Here is a 22,542-nt window from a genome sequence, read left to right on the forward strand (position 1 = left end):
TTTTTTTTTTCAAATACCTCTTCATTTTGTATCTTTATTTAGTAAAATGTACTACCACAATTTGTTTTTTTTGAGATTTTACCTATTTATTTGACAGAGACACAGCAAGAAAGAGAACATAAGCAGGGGAGTGGAAGAGGGAGAAGCAGGCTCCCCACTGAGCAGGAAACCAGATGCTGGGCTTGATCCTAGGACCCTGGGATCATGACCTGAGCCAAAGGCAGATGCTCAAAGACTGAGCCACCCAGGCTCCCCACTACCACAATTTAAAATTAACATGGAAAAGATCAAGTTCATTATCCTGTTCTACTAACCAACAGCTTGATCTAACTTACTGTTACTGTCATAATTTCATGATTCATGGTCACCTGACCACTCAAACCTTGAAATGTTTTGGACTCCTCTATACTTTTTTTTTTTAAAGATTTTATTTATTTATTTGACAGAGATCACAAGTAGGCAGAGAGGCAGGCAGAGAGAGAGAGAGAGAGAGGAGGAAGCAGGCTCCCTGCCAAGCAGAGAGCCCGATGCGGGACTCGATCCCAGGACCCTGGGATCATGACCTGAGCCAAAGGCAGAGGCTTTAACCCACTGAGCCACCCAGGCACCCTCCTCTATACTTTTTTTATTTTTAAATACCATAATGCAACCCTTCATCAGTTTCTACTCCCACTTTCTGTGCCAATCTGCCGCTTCTCCATTTCGACCTCTCTTGTTACCCTTCTGTGAATTATTGTAACTGACTGGTCCCACCAAAATTTTCAAGTGTGCCAAGTGTCTTCATTGGCTCTTCTTCTTATACCTATCTAGATGTCAAAAGACCTTATCCTTTCTCCTAACTGACAACACAGAGTCTCCCATTTTAGCAGTGCTTCTGAGTTTGCCTTCCCCTGAGGAGTGCCCTGGTTCAGCCCTTTCTTATCTGTTTCTTGTGACCCATATCTTTAGGCTCTTCCTTTGCTGTAGGTGAGAGATAATTAATTGTCAAATTTATGCCAACCTCATGAACGTAATATTAATTAGAGTAAGGTAAACTGCTTAATGAGGAAACAAAAAATATAGTACTTAAAATTGAAATTTATTTCCCTTTCGTGAAACTGGCTGACTGGATGATGCTGTCATGATTAGTTAGTTCATGGTTTTCCTCAGAGACCCATGTCCTTCTATCTTGAGGCTCTGACATGTCTTAAGCCCTAAGACAGGTTAAAGATGAATCTCTCCCATGTCTCCTTTCTAGACTTCAGGAAGAAGTGGAGAGGGTGAATCCAAGGCAAGCAATTTATTTTTAAGTAAATGATGTGAATTTGGCCACATATCTCCTCTTACATTCTACTGGTGATGACCACACCCAGCTCTGAGGAGGTCTGATAGTATTGCCTCCCACTAAGCATCCTTTAGTGAGATTCTTAGGAGTAAGAAAAGTTCAGATTTGGGAGACAGAGATACCATTGTATGGAATGTTACCATCACTTAGTAGCATAATCTTGCATGTTAGCAGGCTTTCTAAAGATAGTACCTTAAACTGAAAGAGTGATTTCTATGGCAAGAATTTCAAACATTGTGTCATGCTTGCAGAGAAGACAGTAGAAGAAAGGCTTATCTACATAGGTCACATTTTATCCCACTTACCCAACAGACCATCTTTGCTTTACTGTATCATCTTTAAATTCTCTTTGACTCTAGGTCAATTCCTGCCTAGTTGCTAGAATAATCATATTTGAATACAGTTCACGGTGTTTTTCATGGTGTATGTATCCCTAAAGCATTTATTACTTACTTGTCATATCCCTGAACTCAGAACTCTTTAACCCAGAATCCAAAATTCAGTCTAATCTTTTTTTTTTCCTCAATTACATCTGCAAAACCTCTTTTTCTTTTTCTTTTTTTTTTACTTTTATTTTTTATAAACATATATTTTTCCCCCAGGGGTACAGGTCTGTGAATCGCCAGGTTTACACACTTCACAGCACTCACCATAGCACATACCCTCCCCAATGTCCATAATAACCCCACCCCCCCCAACCCCCCTCCCCCCAGCAACCCTCAGTTTGTTTTGTGAGATTAAGAGTCACTTATGGTTTATCTCCCTCCCAATCCCATCTTGCTTCATTTGTTCAGTCTAATCTTAAAGTAGATATTAAAATGTGTTAAATTAATGGATTATAAATATTCTGATCCTACCAAGATGATTTGCATAAAGCCTATCCATTCCTCTTTTGTCCTTGCTGTTCCAGGTCCTTTCTCCATGCCTTTTACCTCTATTTAAAACCAGCTTAATTTTTATTAAGCTTACATATTATGAAGCCATAACAGCTTCATTTTTACATCAGCCTGATGTTGGTTACTCTGTGGTACTGTGTGTTTTCTTCTAATTCATGCTCTTTATTTGGATTATATTAATTTACACAAAAATTCAGATAGCTATTTCAAACTGAACTTAATTGGTTAGGTGTACATTGGTGGCAGCAACATAAACCCAATGTTCATCTGGTCCTCTCTTTTGACAGGCTCTAAAACCAGATTCATTCAACAAATACTTAGTGGAAGCTTTTGATGACCTAAGCACATCATCAAAACTGTTATTGTTCCTGTCCTTAAGGATCTGTCAGTCTGATGGAGGAGACAAATAAGAGATTTCAAAACAGTGTAAGTGCTATAATGCAGCAAATATGGGAGTCTAGGAGGCTCATAACAGGAGCACCCACCTAATCCAGGGGTGGTGCAGTTTAGGCACAGCTTCCAGAGAAAGTAGAGTCTTGGCTAGGATGTGGGGGATGATTAAGATTTAGATAGCAAAAGGCATGTGACCCAGAAGGGTGCTGCAGTTAGTGCTAGGTCCCACATTCTCCAGTAGTTTTTGTCACAGTAACAGGCTCCAAACGCTTATTAACTTATAAAAAATACGACTGGTATAAGTAAATAAGAATGTTGTTATAGTCAAGGCCCCAAAGAAGAATGAGAAGTGGAAATTCACAGTGTAGAAAGGGCGGAAGAAGCCTTTTAGCCACTGCCAACAGCCTGTTGCATTTTGGAGAGCATGCAGCGAGTTCTCCTTCTCCTCGGTGAGCAGCCACCATCTAAATCTCTAAATGCCAGTATGGGCCTGTGCAGGGCTCCCCATTGAAGCCTCAGGTTTATCGCCACATTGTGAGTCACAGCTGTCCACTTGGTTGGTGAACTCAGAGTTAACTTGATATAGAGTGTTGACTCAGGTCAGCCAAACCTACCCAACCCAACCACAGATAGAAACAATTACTCTAATCCCTGAGTCCCTATAAAAGGGAGGTATGTATCCTACAAAAGGGATATGTATAAAAGAGAAGATACTTCTGTCAGAACACTTATAACCCTTTTTTCAGTTTGTCTACATGCTTTTCTCCTATGAAATCAGCTCCTTAGGGGTGAGAGCCTTGTCTTGGTTACCTTTGGACCCTCACTAGTTTGCACAGGGCATGAAATACAGTAAGCAATTAATAAACATTTGTTGACTGAATTACTGAAGGGATCCTCTTCCAGTATAGAAAACCACTTGCCGGGGCACCTGGGTGACTCAGTGGGTTAAGCCTCTGCCTTCGGCTCAGGTCATGATCTCAGGGTCCTGGGATCAAGCCCGGCATCGGGCTCTCTACTCAGTGGGGAGCCTGCTTCCCCCTCTCTCTCTGCCTGCCTCTCTGCCTACTTGTGATCTCTCTCTCTGCCAAATAAATAAAACAAAATAAAATCTTAAAAAAAAAAAAAACACTTGCCACATAACAGTTCAGATCTTAGTCTCCTTGCTCTGTCTTAGTCTGCTTGGGCTGCTATAAAAGATACCACAGACTGAGTGACTTAAACAATACACAGTTATTTTCTCATAGTTCTGAAGGATGGAAGTCCAACATGAGGGTGCTAGAATGATCAGGTTCTGCTGAGGGCTCTCTTCTGAGCTTGCTTATGGCCTCCTTCTTGCTGTGTCCCCACATGGTAGGGAAAGAGATGAGAATGGGGTGGGAGAGGGGGAGTATGTAAACTCTCTGGTATCTTTTCTTACAAGCACACTAATCCCATCATGAGGGCCCCACCCTCATAACCTCACCTAATCCTAATAACCTCCAAAGGCCCCATCTCACAAAACAGCACGTCAGGGATTAGGGTTTCAACTTATGAATTTGGGGGAAACAGTCCACAACAAGGGGGTCATACTTTAAGAACACTTCTAAAAAAATCACTATAAGTACTTGTTCTACCATGTCCTTTTTTTCCTAGGATCAGTGCCATCCCATCTCTCCTCCAAGAGGATTTTTGTTTTTTATTTTGGGGGGGGGCTGATTAGGTTTCAGCTCGAAATTGTTTTCACATTCCAATATTTTTCTCTCTGTTTTTAACTCCAGATAACCTTGATTGGACCTGAGTGTTCTTAAAGTTTCCTCAGCCACATATTTGCAAATGATCTCATCCTTTACGCTCTTTAAAAATAGTATTTTTTCCTGATTGCAAGATAAGACATTTTCACTGCAGAAATTTAAGAGCACAGAAAAGTACAAGGAACAAAACTGAAACTACTCAATGTAAACATCCACTTTATTTTGATTCTTTTACATTTTACTCTTGCAGTTCAAAGGATGTCTTAAAGATACATCATCCACTGAATTAGGTGAAAGGCAACATAAATACTTTATATTTGACTTCTGTGAAGATATACAGATTGAAGAACTTTTATTGTATATAATGAATACTGAACTTTCCAAATACTCATTCATGGAGCTTATGTTTTAAAATCCATTCATTCACCCACTCAGAATGCACTCATAATACTCTACTATATGCCAGGAATTATGCTAAATACCCAGGAATTCAGCAATGGCCAAGATATTCAAGGGCTCTGCTTAATGGAACTTGAATTCTAGTGGGAAATGGACACTGTGGAGAATACAAATATGAATAAGACATGATACTTTTCTTCGAGAGAAAGAAAATTTAAACTGATGTATTAATATTAGAGAGTAAGGTGAAGAAGGAAACAACTAGGTCATGAATGGGCATATTAGGAAAGTTTGAAATAGTAAAGACTGGAATATAGTAAATAATTGGCACGTAAGGTTGATAAAATTAGTGACAGGAGGATTGGAAAAGAAAATCGACAGTTAAATTTTATGAAGTAGATCACTGACCAGATTTCTATCTTTATTACTTGACCACCTTTCAATTTATTGCTTCCCAATGTACAAAACCATTTATATAGAAGATATTTTTAAAGCTATTTTTATCATGTCAAATTTAGTGAAAAATGCTGTCATTAATAAGTTTCTCCTCATTCCTCAAAAGTGTTTTGTTTTCAATGACATGGTTGCAATCATGTAATCAACTTCATTATTAAGTTACTATTGAGTTTTTATAAGAAAATGCATCAATGTTTTTTGAACCATTATTAAATTTTCATCATGTTATCTTTAAATAAATGAAGGACATTATGTTTTAAATCTTTCAGAACATTGTATTTCTAGATTAATAGTTTATGTAGTTCTTTGTAAGCAGTGGGAATTGCTTTGCAATTTAGGAGTAAGTAACACAGGTCTTAGTTGATGAGCCCAAATTAAATCTGGCTTGAGCCTTCTGATGAGAATTCCAAAATTCCACTTGTTGATGCGCCTCCATCCTCCTTAGATGGACCCTAAAGCACTAAACTCTTCAGTAGTTCATTGCATCTGGAGCACAGAGCATGGCCCTGGAGGCTATCAGACTCCTCTCAAAAGCCTTCCTAACCAACGCTACCATTTTGACCGCCACTACTACCCTGCTTTTCCTTTCCCTGCCAGGAGAACAAAGCATTTTCCTAATCCTATAATCACAAAAAATCTGGTCTACTCTCCTGAAACAAGGGAGAAAATAACTTTCAGTTCTTGCTGGGATGTGTACACCATGCCAAAGATGAAGATTTTTTTTTTTTTGATCACCCAAGAAAGAACTGTAATTTAAGTCAGATTTTAAAGGATAAATAAGAAAAGGGGAAAGCGAACACGCTTGACAGAATAACTTTAGGGGCGCCTGCGTGAGTCCGTTAAACATCCTACTCTTGATTTTGGCTGTCTTGATCTCAGGGTCTGGGATGGAACGCCTCCTAGGGCTGGAGCCTGCCTGGGATTCTCTCTCCCTCCGCCCTGCCTCCATTCCCCACCCCCCAGCCCCCACCCCTGGGCATACACTCTCTGTCTCAATAATAATAATAATAATAATAATAACTTCAAAAAAAACCCACATAGGCTAAAAGGATTACAGTGTGTGCAGGAGTTGAAGTTCTTTGGAGTAGCAGGAGCAAAGTTAGACAAGGGCAGTTTATAAGAAATTTGGACTTAATCCAATGACAATTGTTTATCATCTTTGAGGAATCTTGGAGATTCCATCATTCCATCAGAGGAGCCTTAGGATTAAGAATCCAAAGCTTAAAAAAAAAAAAAAAAGAATCCAAATCTTCTAGGGGCCCACCCTCAACTAGAGTAGCTCTGCTTTCGTTTCACAAGAAGGTCTCCACATAAGATTTCATGGGGGAAAAAAATAGGTGTTTTGGTAATAACAGGTCATTGAGTGTTTACTTTGTACCAAGCCCTGTTCCAGACACTTGTCTTGTATCAGTTCATTTTTCTCACACCACCAGCAACCACGTCCTTTACAGCAGAGAAAACGGAAGCTCAGGGCGGCTACATATTTGTCTGTCATTCCATAGCTATAGAGTGGCAGTGCTGAAATTTGAACCCAGACAGTCTTAACCACAGAGACTGTTCTCTTTTACAACTCATATTTCAGCTGACTTAAGAGGAAACATAATGTGAGTTGTGACAAGTCCCTTCTGGCAGGTGCCGCCGCCTGGTGCTGCTTTTTGGCTGAAGGGCCCTGTGATGTCTACTCTGTCCCTGGACTTTGACAACCCAATAGATCAATATTCACAAGAGACGTGGAAAGGAAAGGGTCGAATAAACTGACAGCACACCAGTCAGTCCCGGCAAACCCTAAACCCCTCACCTCCGCAGTGCAGAGCGCCACCAAGCCGCTTAAAGGCGCTTCCGCCACTAGCCCCGCCCCGCCCCGCCAGACCCCGCCCAGACCCCGCCCCGGCGCCCTCAGCGGAGCCTGCGGCCGTAAGCTTGGCCCTTGCGGCCCGCGTGGGGGTTGGGTCTTGGCGGGTTTCTCCCGCCCGCGGGGCGCGTGGTGTACGCGGCGGTTGCTGGGCGCCAGGGCCGCTCCCGGGGTAGCGAGGGATGCTGAAGGAATTGTAGGTACGGTCCATTTTTCTCAACTCTCTCCCTTTCTAGGCCCTTGGGCACTCCTGCTCCCTGGTCTCCCGCGGTCCTTCCCTTCCTGTGGACCTGAGGAACTCCTTACCTCCCGCTTCAGGAGGATGCGTAGCTCCGAGGCTGGGGAAACAGCCACAAACCCTTTTCTCCCCTCTCCCTGACTCGTTGCTGTACTCGCTCATCCCACATCTCTTCTTTATTCTTTCCCTTCCTCCTCTGTTTCTCTCGTTTTACAGGTAATTCGCAAGTAAGAAAAAAGAGGTCAGTCAAGATTGACTGCAAAATTAATTTTATTAAGGGCAGACTGTTGTACAAACGGTGACTATCTGCAAATGAACCTTAACATGCTCTTGTGACTGGAGGTGTGTTCCAGGATTCGTTTCTTATTATCCCTGGAAGACCTTCCTCCCTAATTTACCCTCCTCTGCGTTCCCCCGTCCCCAGCCCCTTCCTGTTGGCTTTATCACAGGGGACAAGCCCTTTAGATCAATCAATGCTTTTGAAGGATTAAGGACAGTTGTTGCACAGGTACCAGGTGTCCAGTACATCATTCAGGAGTCGTAAGAGCTCTGCAGGCCCTACCAAGTCCCTGACACCCCTCGATGTGTGTCCTAGAGTCTGTGAAAAATTAGATGGTTGCAATGGGAGAGGAGCAATTGACCCCCATACTCCCTAATTTTCCATGAGGGTAAATAGAATTGTTATTTGTGCAACAGCACTGTGGAAAAGTAACACTTGTTACTATCACAACTAAAGAATTCATGACCCCAGATGGTTTAGTTACTATGTGCCTATGAAAAGGGCATTCATATTTATTGCCTTCTGTGAGTACCAAAATTTATATAGCTTTTTATCAGTTGGCTCTTGTCATGAGCTCCCACCCATTACCCGACAAAAGGAAAGAGGCATGTGCAGTAGTGGTACTATATAAATAACATGTTTATGCTACATCTCATTTTGTACATTATTTGCATATTCATCCTGTTTATACATTTCTGTGAGATGGAGTTGGTTCACAAAATTCCAGTTTACTGAGGAGGGAACTAAACACAGATTAAACAGTACCTGGAACTTAGTATAATATACATTCAGTAAATATTTGTTGAAGGAATAAATGGATGAGATCCTCAAGGAGCCATGCCTTATACGCCTTTGTATTCCCTGGACACAGAGCTAAGTCTAGCCCCAGGAAGTTCGCAAATGTGAGAGAGGTCAAGTGACTCACTCAGGAACGGGCGTTCTATAAGTATCTTTAGGGAGCTACTATTTTGCCATTATTCTGAATACAATGGTAAGAAAGACTGGCAAGATCCCTGTTCTCATGAACTTAAAATTTAGTGAAAAGGGAAACAAGATACGAAAAGGAAATTTTGGATAATGTTAAGTGACTTGAAGAAGTAAAACAGTATGAAGTGAGAGAGATACTGGGGAAGAAGTTGCTTTAGATTTATTGGTTATGGAAGGGCTCTCTAAAGAGCTAACATTTGTGCTGAGACCTCAGTGATGTAAAAAAGCCAACCACAGAAATATTTAGGTTCAGAGCTTTGAAGTTAAAGGATGCTCCAGTTGCAGAAATCCTACAGTAGGAAAGAGCTTGGCTCTTTCAAGGAACACCATAAGATTTCTGTAGCTGGAATATGGATAAAGTGCTGTAATATGACCTTAAAGAGATAAGTAGGAGCTAAATCACAGAGGGCTTTGAATAAGTCATGGGGATCTATCTACCCATGGAATAAGTTTGGAATTCATTTAAAGCGTGATGATAAACCAGCAGGGAGTTTTCTGGAAGGGAGTAATATAATCTGATTTACATTGAAAAAAAGATGTGTTTTTCCTGTTATGTATGTAATGTATCATAGGGATTGGGGGAGAAGATTAGTAGCAGAAGATAGTTGTGATCCAGGAAGAAATGACAATAGTTTGGGCTTAAGTGGTATAAGAAGTGGATGGGTATGAAATATATTTGTAGGCAGAACCTACAGACTTGATGATGTTATGAATATCGGGGTGAGAAAAAAAGAGAAGCTCCTAGTCTCTTCTCTTGAATTTGAGTGGATGGTTGTGCCATATACCAAATGAAAAAGACTAAAGAAGAAAGTGTGAGTGTGTGTGTGTGTGTGTGTGTGTGTGTGTGTGTGTAGGGGAGGGTTTTTACTTTGCTCACCTTAAGTTTGATATGTTTATTAGAAATCCAAAATAAGTTCTGTGTCTTGAGTTCTGTGTAAGGAACCAAAGATACAAAGTTGAGATTTATCAGCACATAGAAAAAACTACCTGGAGAAAGTGTATTCATAGAGAGCATTCCAATGATTAGAGGTAAAGCAGAAGAAAAGAAGCAAGCAAAGGAGATGGCGAAGGAGTAGCTCAGGAAGTAGGAAGAAAACCCAAGAATGTGGTGGCCTAAAAGCCAAGACAACAAAGCATGGCTAGTGTTATTGAAACATACTGAAAAATCAAATAAAGAGATATGATCGTTGGATTTTGGCAACATGTAGTAGTTAAGTGCCTTGACAAGCAAAATGAAGAGAAAATGTAATGTGAAGAAATAGACATAGCACTATAGATACCTCAAGATATTTCATGAAGAAGAGTGAGAAAAGTAGGTAATAGAGGAATATGTGGGGTCAAAGTAGAATTCTCAGAGATGAGAATACTGAAGTGTGTTTCTAGGCTAATGGGAATTATTCCATAGAGGAGAAAAATTATAGTATAAGAGAGAATGTGTATATTTTAAGAGTGAAGTCTTTGAGAAAACAAGAGGGAATAGGATCCAGGGAATATGTAGATGTAATAGCTCAGAAACATGAACATAAAATTTATAGTAATAGGAAAAAAGGCAATGAGTATAGATAGCCATGCAGACAGATGAATAGATTGAGTGATCTCAGGAGAGAGTTTCTGCCTGATACTGATTCTCTTTTTCTCAAGAAAGTAGAAGGTCTGAGGCCAGATCAGTAAGGAGAGAGAAGGAAGAATGTTGGGTAGAAGGTTTAAGGGGTGAAAAGAAGACATAAAATAGACATTTTATTTTATTATTTTTTTTAAGATTTTATTTATTTATTTGACAGAGAGAACGAAAGCACGGGGAGCAACAGGCAGAGGGAGTGGGAGAAGCAGGCTCCCCAGAGCAAGGAGCCTGATGCTGTGCTCGATCCTAGGACCCTAGGATCATGACCTGAGCTGAAGGCAGACACCTAACTAACTGAGCCACCCAGATGCCCTATAAAATATTATTCTAAAGGACAGAAGGCTGTCATACTTGCCTTGGTCTGTATGGGCTGCTCTAACAAAATAGCATAGACTAGGTAGCTTATAAACAATTTTATTTCTCATAGTTCTAGAAGCTGGGAAGTCCAAGATCAAGGTGCTGGCAGATTCAGTGTCCGGTGAGAACCCTATTTCTGGTTCACAGTAGCCAAAATGGAATAAGGAGCTCTCAGGAACTCTCATCAAGGGTATTTATCCCATTCATGAGGATTCTGTCCTGGTGGCCTAATCATATACCAAAGACCCCCACCTCCTAATGCCACCACATTAGGGGTTAGGATTTGAACATATGAATTTTGAGGGGACACAAATATTCAGTCAATAGCAATACTAGAAAAGCATAGAGTAGCATAGCTGGGCAGGATCAAGTGCCCATTTGAGATTTGTGGCCTTATTAGTGGGTAGCTGAGATAGGGTGGAGGAAAAGATCATAATAGCCAAGGAGTCATAAGACCAGACTGTTGGGAGGGTTGGCTACCTGGTTATTAGTGATAAATTAGTGACTGAGCAAGTTCTTGAACCCAGATATCCTGACTTCCCAGCTCAATAGGTTACCATTTTACTGATAAATGGCTCACAGCATTATTCTTTGGTGCCACCTACCCTTCCAGTTAACATTTAAAAAAAAAAAAAAAAGACTTGATTTTTCTTTGATCCATGTTTCTAAATTCTAGATTTTCATAGGCTGCTGCTTTTTACTCTCTTATCCCCTTTAATATTTACTTGTTAAATATTTACTTGTTAAATTTTAGGTTTGTTTTTGGTGTGTGGGGGCTTTTTTTTTAACCACTTCCATCAATATGTGTTTATTAAATTGCAAAACCCTAACTCTTAAATAGTAAAGTGGGGATGAAGGATGAAATTTGGAAATCCTGTTGCCTATAGAGCTGGAATGACCAGTAATAAGGAGACCTAATTTGCATTTACTCAAATAATAATAATAATAATAGTATATAATAATAATAGACAGCATTCAGGTAGCCTTTTGCATTTTATAATATGCTTTTTTTTTCTTTTTTTTTTCTTTTTTTATTTTTTTAAAAACATACAATGTAATTTTATCCCCAGGGGTACAGGTCTGTGAATCGCCAGGTTTACATACTTCACAGCATTCACCATAGCACATACCCTTCCCAATGTCCATAATCCCACCACCCTCTCCCGACCCCCCTCCCCCCAGCAACCCTCAGTTTGTTTTGTGAGATTAAGAGTCTCTTATGGTTTTTCTCCCTCCCAATCCCATCTTGTTTCCTTTATTCTTTTCCTACCCCCCAAACTCCCCACGTTGCATCTCCACTTCCTCATATCAGGGAGATCATATGATAGTTGTCTTTCTCCGTTTGACTTATTTCGCTAAGCATAATACCCTCTAGTTCCATCCACGTCATCACAAATGGCAAGATTTCATTTCTTTTGATGGCTGCATAGTATTCCATTGTATATATATACACCACATCTTTATCCATTCATCTGTTGATGGACATCTAGGTTCTTTCCATAGTTTAGCTATTGTGGACATTGCTGCTATAAACATTCAGGTGCACGTGCCCCTTTGGATCACTACGTTTGTATCTTTAGTGTAAATACCCAGTAGTGCAATTGTTGGGTCATAGGGTAGCTCTATTTTCAACTTTTTGAGGAACCTCCATGCTGTTTTCCAGAGTGGTTGCACCAGCTTGCATTCCCACCAACAGTATAGGAGTGTTCCCCTTTCTCAGCACCCTCACCAGCATCTGTCATTTCCGGACTTGTTAATTTTAGTCATTCTGATTGGTGTGAGGTGGTATCTCATTGTGGTTTTGATTTGTATTTCCCTGATGCCGAGTGATGTGGAGCATTTTTTCATGTGTCTGTTGGCTATCTGGATGTCTTCTTTGCAGAAATGTCTGTTCATGTCCTCTGCCCATTTCTTGATTGGATTATTTGTTCTTTGGGTGTTGAGTTTGCTAAGTTCTTTATAGATTCTGGACACTAGCCCTTTATCTGATATGTCATTTGCAAATATCTTCTCCCATTCTGTCAGTTGTCTTTTGGTTTTGTTAACTGTTTCCTTGCTGTGCAAAAGCTTTTGATCTTGATGAAATCCCAATAGTTCATTTTTGCCCTTGCTTCCCTTGCCTTTGGCGATGTTCCTAGGAGGAAGTTGCTGTGGCTGAGGTCGAAGAGGTTGCTGCCTGTGTTCTCCTCAAGGATTTTGATGGATTCCTTTCTCATATTGAGGTCCTTCATCCATTTTGAGTCTATTTTCGTGTGTGATGTAAGGATATGATCCAATTTCATTCTTCTGCATGTGGCTGTCCAATTTTCCCAACACCAGTTGTTGAACAGACTGTCTTTTTTCCATTGGACATTCTTTCCTGCTTTGTTGAAGATTAGTTGACCATAGAGTTGAGGGTCTATTTCTGGGCTCTCTATTCTGTTCCATTGATCTATGTGTGTGTTTGTGTGCCAGTACCATGCTGTCTTGATGATGACAGCTTTGTAGTAGAGCTTGAAGTCCGGAATTGTGATGCCACCAACTTTGGCTTTCTTTTTCAATATTCCTTTGGCTATTCGAGGTCTTTTCTGGTTCCATGTAAATTTTAGGATTATTTGTTCCATTTCTTTGAAAAAAATGGATGGGATGTGCATTTTATAATATGCTTTTATTTTCTCTTATCTCATTTGATTTTATAACTACCTTTTTCAGATGAGGACACTGAGGTTCAGAAAGGTTAAGGATCTTGATCAAGGACACATACCTAGTAAGTGGCAGAATTATTAACCACAGTGTTTTGACAATAAGTCCCATATTTTTTACTGTAGTAGTTTGTCTCTTTGCTTTTTATACTTTATTATATCCAAAATGATATCAAAGAAAAATAGCTAGGTAGAAAGTAATGGCTGGCTAGAGGCCTTTTACAATTCAAAAACTTTTTCTGTATGTTTAAAATTCAACAGTTAATGAGACTAGATAATTACCTACCATCTGTGTTAGGTAATTCAAAGAACTCAGAGATGATTATGAAATCACTGATTTAATCTAATAGGTTAATGCAAGTCACTAAACAGCATTTCTTGCACCCTCTCCCAAGCACATTTTATATGTGCTTCCACAATACCCTGTATTGACTAAACTCTATGTACAAAGGAGAATGAATTCAGTACCAGTTACACAGTGGGCTGTCAGTGAATATTTGTCAAATAATAGCATGATGATAGTTAAACGAGCAGTTATAATAGTGAGATGAATGCTGTGATAAGGGATGGATGCTGTGATAAGGATGCATCCTAAAGGGAAATTCTAAAGGGAGGAGCTCTACACTGATATAGAGTTGTTTGTACAAAAAACAGTGGTGTAGGGTTGGAAGACAATATACAGAATATATAAAGTCTCAGAGATATGAGGCTTGGCAAGTTTAAAGAACTAAAATACAGCTGAAGTTTAAAAAGCCAAGTAAAAAATGAGATTGGCAAGGACAAGTTTAGCCCTTATTAAAGTGAGTTCCATAGCTGAGTTTGAGTTTGGACATTTTTCTTCTATGGGGAGCCATTGAGAAATATTAGGCAGGAAGTTGCCATAATCATGCTATATTTTAGATTATGCTGCACTGTGGACATTACAAAGGGAGGCCCAGGACTCGAGGTAGGGATACCAGTTGAAAGGTCATTACAGAACTTGTGGGAAAAGGTGCCTATAGCCTGGACTGGAACAGCAGTAATTTATAATGAGAGCAGTGGACAAAATTTTCAGTTACTTAGGAGCTTTTATTAACATGATTTAGTAATCAGTGGATATCAGCAGGGAAGGAGAAGGAATGACTCCTTGGTTTCTAGTTTCAGCAATAGGTAGGTGGTGGCTTCGTTCTCTGAAATAGGAAATTCTCTGAAGAAGGAACAGACTTAGTGGCGGAAGGTTTTTATTTCAGTTGTGCATATATTGAGCTTAAGATGCTTGTAAAGACAATGAAGTAGAGATATCCAGTAAGTACTTAAATACACTATTTAGAAACTCAACAGAGCTTCTCTAGGCAGACTCATCAGCATATTGGTCATCATTGGAGCCATGAGAATAAAATAAATTTCTTAAGAAATGTATGTAGAATAAGAAGAGAAGAGGGAATAGGGAAGAGTGCTGAGGAACCCCAACACTGAAAGGATGGATAGAGAAAAAGAAGACCAAGAAAGGACAACCAGAGAGCTAGAACGAAGGTCGGACAAGTGATAATGTGATGTGAGAATTCAAAAAAGAAAGATGACTTCTAGTTTTGTGCAATGCCTTATAGGAAATTCTGTTGGAAAGACCCTTACCCAATACATTTCATTTACAAAGAAGAGATGCAGTGGTAAAGTATTACAAGAAGAAGAAAACAAAAAATGCATGGGAGAACAAGTAACAGTGTAATGTGACTGAAATGTAGAATCAAGAGAACTAGAGAGAAAGCCATGATAGTTTGAAGCCCTATCGTGGAAAACCACGGATTCTGGGCAAACTGTTGGTAACTTTACTATTTGGTGAGAAAAACCATTGTGGTTAGGGCTAAGGGGAAAACAAGGATATAAAACATGTTCTGAACCCTGGAAAACCTTACCATTTTATTGTGGAAACAAGATCTCGGCACCTGAAAAGAATAAAAATTCAGGATAATATCTGATTAATGAGAACAAACACTTAATACTATAGGAATTTTAACAGTGGCAAAGTCGATTTGAATTGGAGTACTAATTTAGTCCAGATTTGTATTGTCCTGATTAAATAATAATGCCAACTAGTCATTATCTTAAAAACAGAACAAAAAGTCCTGTTCTAATTTGAATGCTGTGTATAAAGAATATTCTCTTGTAGATACAGCTTTCAAATTCATTTGTTCAGAAAGGCTTGTACTGAGTTTTTACTTGATGATCTTTGACATACACTCAAAAAGACTTCTTTGTATGAAAGATAACAATAGCTCCAAACATCCTAAAACAATACACGTAAATACATATTGATGCTTATGCTTTACCTAACATTAATTTAATAAATATATGTTAAATGAGCATTATGTGTCAGTAATACTTAGTGACTCTGGGCATGGGCTACATATTGAAACACACCTGAATTCAAATCCCAGTTCTCCTTTCAATGGAAGGAAAAAAAAGTTGCAATCTCACTTAGAATGGTTTATACTTAATTCTAAGTATTATGATTTTTTGAAAGAAATTTCAGTTATTATGTATCCAATTATTAATGCTGCTGTCAAACTTAATTGATATTTTTACATCTGTAGGGGAGAGAAATAAGGAATGATTTTAAAGTATTTGGTTAAAACGCAGAGTGAATGATCCATATTTAAGAGAACGAAGAATTGGCCATAAATTTTGCTGAATGGTAGGGATAAAGTCACTAGATGTCGCCGTTGCACAATATTGCTTCAAAATGATAAACCCGAGTACAGTATAGAGTACAAGAACAGAGACCAAGGAAAGACAACTAGTTGTTTCTATTATATGATATACATACATACACATATATACATATTTATATAAGATGTGTCAGTAGTTCCCAAGTAACATGTGTTGATATTCTCTCATGCTGTTTCTTAGTAAGTTCATAAGTTAATAGAAAGGAGCATAGACTTAAAACTGGCAAAAACCTTTGATCATCTAACCTCCTCCCTCTCTACCCCATTTTACAAGACTGGAATTAAGGACAAGGAAGTGAAGTGACAAGAAATTGACTCAATACTATGTAGCAGATTAAGAGCAGAAAGCTTGGATTTCCCAAATTTATGATACCATACTGTTTCTGTTAACATTTATAATCAAAGAGACATTCTAATAAAACCAGAGCCTCTTAAATCCATCAAAACTTTCTACCACTTTAAAAGCAAAGTCTAACAATATGATAGCATCCCCCATTTCTAATAAAAATTATCAGTTGAATACCATAGCTTTTGCTATGAACTGTAAAAACATCTCACTTTATCCCCATAATAGCAAGATATGTAGTCTGTATTTAATTATTTCTGTCTTATTCCAAAAAGGATTTTTAAGAAATTTATTGAGGGGCACCTGGATAGCGCAGTCCGTTAAGCATCCCACTCTTGGTTTTGGTTCAGGTTGTTATCTCAAGGTCATGGGATTGAGCCCCTCATCATGCTCCACACTCAGCATGGAGTCTGCTTGGGATTCTCTGCCCCTCCCTGCCAACTCTCTTAATCTCCATCTCAAATAAATAAAGTTTTAAAAAGAACCTTACTGAAATAAATATATCATAAAATTAAAAATGAAACTGAAGTGATCATAAAAGATACTAGAATATAAACCACCATTAAGTCTTCTTTTAGTTAATATATGAAAATCATGCCCTAATGTCTAGTAGAATCAGATTTGATTGGCTAGTCTCAAATTTTGTTCTGCCTTCTCTACCTGTGAGCACAAAGTAAGAAGAGTAGATAGTATTATGCTCATTAAAAGATAATCGGATACTATAATTTCCCCCAAGATCATGCAAGTAGTATATTTCTGATTTCAAAGGCCTCATTCTTTCCATTTTGCTAGCTATCCAGACATATAATGAGAGGACTCCTAACAGGATAAAGTCACTGTAACCCCTAGACACCTGGATTGCCACAATTCTGATTTATACAGGTAGGCTATTGTTTATATCAAATTTATTTTCAAAATTGCACAGAGCTGTTGACAAGATTTATTCTGTCAAGAAACTGACTCCTAAAAATTTATTAAAAGAAAAATAAATGTTATGAGCTTATCTACATTTTAAATTACAAAATTTGTATTGTAGTAAGGAAATTGGCATTTGAAAAATTGAATATCTAAGAAAAAGACATCTCCAGGGGAAGTGAGAAGTCCAAAGAAAAACAGAGAGGAGATATCTAGAGCAAAGAGGAAAACAGATAGGCACAATATTAAAAAAGAAAGAAGGGGGCAATGGGGAGAGAGCTAAAGCTCATATATCCTGCCTAGCCTGCTTCCGATCCCTAAATTACTCAGGTATCTGATTTTCCTCTTTATCTTCCCCTTTTTTGTACCAAAAATCTTTTTAAAAAATTTAAAAATCTTAAATCTTACCTTAGCCAGGGTCCTAGCTCTTGAAACCTTCCTTTCTTCTTAACATGCAGAAATGTTTCTGTTTTTGTTGTCATCTTGAGTATGTCGCATTTTAAAATTCTCAGTTCTTGGGGCACCTGGGTGGCTCAGTGGGTTAAGCCTCCACCTTCAGGTCATGACTCAGGGTCCTGGGATCAAGCCCCGCATCGGGCTCTCTGCTCAGCAGGGACCCTGCTTCCCCCTCCCCCACTCTCTCTGCCTGCCACTCTACCTACTTGTGATCTCTCTGTCAAAAAATAAATGGAATCTTTTAAAAAAATAAAATTAAAATTCTCGGTTCACTCCATATTTGTTTCACAAATATTTATTAAGTGCTTACCACATGTAGATCAAGGGTAAAATTCTCTCGTGGAGCACACAGCTTTCCAGTTCCCTCCAAGATGTAATAGGTCCACTGCAACCTCTTTTTTTCACTGCTCACAGTAAAAACCTCGACAAAACATGAAGAGCAACTACATGAAAATCAAAAAGTAAAAAAAGCAAGTGGATTGTGAAGAAGAGTCAAAACTACAAGACTGAATTTCTTTTGCAGCTTTGACCTGAAGACAGGCTCCAGTCACAAAACCAATGCAATGATAGCACAGGAGTTCAAAACTACGGTAGAAAACCTATTTTTATGACCTGCAGATGTGGGAAAATGGACTCTATAGTTTAAAGAGAGCGTGGGGAATCCTTGTTATTGATGATGTTTTCCTTTTGTGATTTTTCCCCAAGGGCAGGTCCTATTAATGACATTATGGGCTACTACAACTCAGAGAAAAACCCCATCTTCAGACCGGAGAAACCAGGAAAAAAGACCTTGAGAGATATAGCAGGGTACAGATATAGGAGAAGAAAAAAACTGGAGAATGAGTTTCCTTAGTTCTGCATATGAACCCATCCAGGGGCTTTGGGTCATCTCCGTCTGTGCATGCATGAGACAGAACATTGAAAATAGGAACAGACTCAAAGGAACCCTAGAATTTTTAGTTAGCAGTTAGCAGAAAAAGATGTTAAAAGACTATGACTGTAAGAACTAAAACTAGGAAATTCTTAGAAGAAAATATAGGGGAAAACCTCATGATATTAGATTTGGCAGTGATTTCTTTGATTAGATAGCCAAAGCACAGGCAATAAAAAAATATAGATACATTGGACTATATCAAAATTTAAAATGTGTGTTGAAAAACACCACCAACAGAGAGACAAGACAACCCACAGAATGAGAGATTAGTGCAAATAATTTATCAGGCGAGTGATTAATATCCAGAATATATAAAGAACTTTTACAACTTAAAAACAAAAATAAATAACCAGTTAAAAATTTGGCAAAGGGGTGCCTGGGTGGCTCAGTCACTTAAGCATCTGCCTTCAGCTGAGGTTATGATCTCAGGGTCCTGGGATGGAGCTCTGCATCAGGTTCCCTCCTCAGCAGTGAGTCTGCTTCTCCCCCTTCCTCCCCCTCTGTGATGTCTCTCTCAAATAAATAAATAAAATCTTTAAAAGAAAAACTGAGAAAAGGACTAAAATGATATTTTTTCTTTTAAATTATTTTTATTAACATATAATGTATTATTTGCCCAGGGGTACAGGTCTGTGAATCATCAGGCAAAATAGATATTTTTCTTTTTTTTTTTTTATATTTTATTCATTTATTTGACGACAGAGATCTCAAGTAGGCAGAAAGGCAGGCGGGGTGGGGGGGGGAGTAGGCTCCCTGCTGAGCAGAGAGGCAGATGTGGGGCTCAATCCCAGGACCCTGAGATCATGACCCGAACTGAAGGCAGAGGCTTAACCCACTGAGCCACCCAGGTGCCCCAAAATAGATACTTTTCTAAAGAAGTTATACAAATTGCTGATAAGGGCTCAAGGATGCTCAATAATCATTGGAAAATGGCAATAAAAACCACAGTGAGATACCATTTCATACCCCTTGGGTTGGCTATTATGAAAAACAAAGTAACAGGTATTGCCAAGTATGTAGAGAAAACAGAACCCCTGTGCAATACAAGTATATGAAAAAGGATGGTATAGGCATAGTCACTGTGGAAAACAGTGTGGCAGTTCCCCTAAAAATGAGACAATTACCATATGATCCAGCAGATTTCCTTCTTTGTATATACCCAATATAATTGAAGGCAGATACTTGAACAGTTATCTGTACATCCATGTTCTTATCAGTATTATTCACAATAGACAAAAAGTGGAAACGACACAAATATCCATCAGTGAATGAATGGATAAACAAAATGTGGTATATATATACAATGGGATGTTATTCTTAAAGGGGAAGGAAATTCTGATACATGTTACAACATGAATGAATTTTGAAGACATTATATTAAGTGAAATAAACCAAATGCAAAAGGACAAATATTGTAGATTCCATTTATCTGAGCTACTTAAGGTACTTTAATTCATAAAGATGGAAAGTAGAATGTGGTTTCCAGGGAGTTAGGAGAAGAGAGAATGGGGAGTTAATAGGAAGTTGGATACAGAGTTTCAGTTTGGGATAATAAAGTTCTGGAAATGATAGTAGTGATGGTTGCTTAATAATATGAATGTACGGGTGCCTGGGTGGCTCAGTGGGTTAAAGCCTCTGCCTTCAGCTCAGGTCATGATCTCAGGGTCCTGGGATCGAGCCCCACATCGGGCTCTCTGCTCAGCGGGGAGCCTGCTTCCTCCTCTCTCTCTCTCTCTGCCTACTTGTGATCTCTATCTGTCAAATAAATAAATAAAAATCTTAAAAAAGTAATAATAATATGAATGTACTTGATGCCACTGAACTGTATACTTTAAAATGGCAAGTGTTTTGTTATATGTATTTTATCACAATGGGAGAAGATTTTTTTTTATTTTATTTTTTATAAACATATATTTTTTCCCCAGGGGTACAGGTCTGTGAATCGCCAGGTTTACACACTTCACAGCACTCACCATAGCACATACCCTCCCCAATGTCCATAACCCCACCCCCCCTCCCAATCCCCCTCCCCCCAGCAACCCTGTTTGTTTTGTGAGATTAAGAGTCACTTATGGTTTATCTCCCTCCCAATCCCATCTTGCTTCATTTACTCTTCTCCTACCCCCTTAACCCCCCATGTTGCATCTCCTCTCCCTCATATCAGGGAGATCATATGATAGTTGTCTTTCTCCGACTGACTTATTTCGCTAAGCATGATACCCTCTAGTTCCATCCACGTTGTCACAAATGGCAAGATTTCATTTCTTTTGATGGCTGCATAGTATTCCATTGTGTATATATACCACTTCTTTATCCATTCGTCTGTTGATGGACATCTAGGTTCTTTCCATAGTTTGGCTATTGTAGACATTGCTGCTATAAACATTCGGGTGCATGTGCCCCTTCGGATCACTACATTTGTATCTTTAGGGTAAATACCCAGCAGTGCAATTGCTGGGTCATAGGGTAGTTCTATTTTCAACATTTTGAGGAACCTCCATGCTGTTTTCCAGAGTGGTTGCACCAGCTTGCATTCCCACCAACAGTGTAGGAGGGTTCCCCTTTCTCCGCATCCTCGCCAGCATCTGTCATTTCCTGACTTGTTAATTTTAGCCATTCTGACTGGTGTGAGGTGGTATCTCATTGTGGTTTTGATTTGTATTTCCCTGATGCCAAGTGATGTGGAGCACTTTTTCATGTGTCTGTTGGCCATCTGGATGTCTTCTTTGCAGAAATGTCTGTTCATGTCTTCTGCCCATTTCTTGATTGGATTATTTGTTCCTTGGGTGTTGAGTTTGCTAAGTTCTTTATAGATTCTGGACACTAGCCCTTTATCTGATATGTCATTTGCAAATATCTTCTCCCATTCTGTCAGTTGTCTTTTGGTTTTGTTAACTGTTTCCTTTGCTGTGCAAAAGCTTTTGATCTTGATAAAATCCCAATAGTTCATTTTTGCCCTTACTTCCCTTGCCTTTGGCGATGTTCCTAGGAAGATGTTGCTGCGGCTGAGGTCAAAGAGGTTGCTGCCTGTGTTCTCCTCAAGGATTTTGATGGATTCCTTTCTCACATTGAGGTCCTTCATCCATGTTGAGTCTATTTTCGTGTGTGGTGTAAGGAAATGATCCAATTTCATTTTTTCTGCATGTGGCTATCCAATTTTCCCAACACCATTTATTGAAGAGGCTGTCTTTTTTCCATTGGACATTCTTTCCTGCTTTGTTGAAGATTAGTTGACCATAGAGTTGAGGGTCTATTTCTGGGCTCTCTATTCTGTTCCATTGATCTATGTGTCTGTTTTTGTGCCAGTACCATTCTGTCTTGATGATGACAGCTTTGTAATAGAGCTTGAAGTCCGGAATTGTGATGCCACCAACTTTGGCTTTCTTTTTCGATATTCCTTTGGCTATTCACGGTCTTTTCTGGTTCCATATAAATTTTAGGATTATTTGTTCCATTTCTTTGAAAAAAATGGATGGTACTTTGATAGGAATTGCATTAAATGTGTAGATTGCTTTAGGTAGCATAGACATTTTCACAATATTTATTCTTCCAATCCAAGAGCATGGAACATTTTTCCATTTCTTTGTGTCTTCCTCAATTTCTTTCATGAGTACTTTATAGTTTTCTGTGTATAGATTCTTAGTCTCTTTGGTTAGGTTTATTCCTAGGTATCTTATAGTTTTGGGTGCAATTGTAAATGGGATTGACTCCTTAATTTCTCTTTCTTCTGTCTTGTTGTTGGTGTAGAGAAATGCGACTGATTTCTGTGCATTGATTTTATATCCTGACACTTTACTGAATTCCTGTACAAGTTCTAGCAGTTTTGGAGTGGAGTCTTTTGGGTTTTCCACATATAGTTTCATATCATCTGCGAAGAGTGATAGTTTGACTTCTTCTTTGCCGATTTGGATGCCTTTAATTTCCTTTTGTTTTGATTGCTGAGGCTAGGACTTCTAGTACTATGTTGAATAG

General features: G+C 38.9%; 1 protein-coding gene across 2 annotated transcripts in view; it reads left to right on the top strand.

Moving 5' to 3' along the window:
- Nucleotides 1-7,133: 7,133 nt before the first annotated feature.
- Nucleotides 7,134-22,542, top strand: part of SLC9B1 (solute carrier family 9 member B1) — a 67,650-nt gene continuing 52,241 nt past the window's right edge. Inside the window, exon 1 of one of the 2 annotated variants that reach the window (XM_032860697.1) lies at nucleotides 7,134-7,250. The gene's annotated coding sequence lies outside the window, so the exon portion shown is untranslated. Of the gene's footprint in view, nucleotides 7,251-7,535; nucleotides 7,631-22,542 lie in introns of those variants that run through there. The other variant, XM_032860704.1, reaches the window with a different exon arrangement.

This window comes from Lontra canadensis, unplaced genomic scaffold, assembly GCF_010015895.1.
Source record: "Lontra canadensis isolate GAN:19392208 unplaced genomic scaffold, GSC_riverotter_1.0 scaffold1, whole genome shotgun sequence".
Lineage (NCBI taxonomy): Eukaryota > Metazoa > Chordata > Mammalia > Carnivora > Mustelidae > Lontra > Lontra canadensis.